The following is a 1,666-nucleotide window of genomic DNA, read 5'->3' as shown; positions in this document are numbered from 1 at the left end:
AACCAGAATCAAAAAAATTACAAAAGGGGCGGGTGTTTTGAAGTGACCTCCCGAAACACTTTAACAATAGATGACTTACACTAGAAAAACATGAAATCTATACATTTTATCAATGACCTAAAAAATAAAAACCTCTTAGTCTATACATCCACAAATACCATTGTCTAGAACTAAGTCTATTTCGATCATATCCCTGCAAAAAAACACAGAATGTACCAAAATCACAAATCATACCTGAACCATCTTCAACAAACAACAGCTCGAATTCTTCAATAAATTCTTGACTGTTGACTCCAGTTGACTTTGCCAAATAACTTCTTTAATATCTCTAATCTTAACATCTTCAATGTACACTTCCAATCTTTGAACTCTATATCTTCAATATCTTTAGTCTTTTGCGCTTTACAACACTTGGAACATGAATCTTTAATATCATCTATCATTGACTTTCGTTGACTTTACTTTTTCATAATTATGTACCTGCACAAACTAGTAACAAAAACTACCATGAAACTATAACATTCACAACAAGAAGTATACATAATGTATATCCTGATGCATGCATATTCTTAACAAATGGTACAATAAGAAGTCAAAAAGATTACCTAGTAAAAACAAAAATTTCAAGTTCCAGAGAAAAACAAAAAGCATCCATTACTTAGCATAGGCAGATTTTTCAAAGCTTTTACAATGGGTCAAGATTGCTACCTTCAGAAACAAAAAGCATCATGTTAATTGTTTCACAAACTGTAACTTTTAATGGTTCTCTATTTAGAGCAAGATTTGAACAACTCAATATTAATAAGTCCATATTTCAATTTTATATAATTAAATGCAAAACAATCTACAATGAGTTAAGAATGAACAATTTGAAGTGCATATTGATGCCTCGGACTCAGCTTGAATCATATGACCAACCTACCAAAACAAGAATATAGCAACAAAATGTTCAAATCACAAATGTCTCAAAATAATAATAATTATTATAATAATAAGATAGGAAATTTGGGACTTACAGATTCATAAAATGAATGTATCTAGTGGGGCTCAAGGTCAGCAATAATACATAACACAACATTCATTGAGACAAATGATCGAACACCTAGTGTGCAATATCGTATGATGTATTCAGTCAATCAAACACTTAAGCATACAATTTTCTAACGAATAATAATATTAATAATACTAAAGGTAACAACAAATTAAAGAGAAAACCTTGTACATCGAACATTCATCGGAAATTCGCCATTGTTATTGAAGATTCATCAAAATAGCCATTGTTTGTTGAATTTGATTGAGAGAGAAGAGCTGAAAAAGAGATTAAGAAGATGTAGAAGAGATTAAGGAGATGAAGAAGAGCTGAAGAAGAGATTCAGATTGTTGTTTAATTTGGTTTTGAGAGGAAGAAATCTGATCAGTTAAAAACCCTAATACGTTCTTCAGTATGTAAGTTACAGTATCTGTTGCTTATTTTGTTATTTGATAAATTGTAAAATGACCATGCTGCCCCTCCGCTTTTTTTATAGGTGAATGAGGTTTTATGATATTTTGTGGTTCACATTTGCTTATCCGGTTTGTACTCATTTTAAGCTTAGCTACGGATCGTGCCCCTATATATAGAGAGAGCGCGCGCTAAACAAAGCGAGAAAAGGAAGTCTATATACGG

The 1,666-nt window shown here is 31.5% G+C and overlaps 1 long non-coding RNA gene across 2 annotated transcripts; it reads right to left on the bottom strand.

Moving 5' to 3' along the window:
- Positions 1 to 297: 297 nt before the first annotated feature.
- On the bottom strand, positions 298 to 1,315 carry LOC139892529 (uncharacterized). 2 transcript variants are annotated; one of them, XR_011774122.1, is made up of 4 exons: positions 1,216 to 1,315; positions 1,017 to 1,102; positions 606 to 918; positions 298 to 489 (listed from the first exon to the last, which is right to left on the bottom strand). It is a non-coding gene; the product is annotated as an uncharacterized lncRNA (long non-coding RNA). The 2 variants fall into 2 exon arrangements; XR_011774121.1 differs by having other exon boundaries at positions 606 to 1,102.
- Positions 1,316 to 1,666: the final 351 nt, after the last annotated feature.

Source organism: Rutidosis leptorrhynchoides, chromosome 2, assembly GCF_046630445.1.
Source record: "Rutidosis leptorrhynchoides isolate AG116_Rl617_1_P2 chromosome 2, CSIRO_AGI_Rlap_v1, whole genome shotgun sequence".
In the NCBI taxonomy this organism is placed as follows: domain Eukaryota; kingdom Viridiplantae; phylum Streptophyta; class Magnoliopsida; order Asterales; family Asteraceae; genus Rutidosis; species Rutidosis leptorrhynchoides.
Note: the sequence above shows the minus strand (reverse complement) of the source record. Positions and strands in the feature narration are given on the sequence as shown.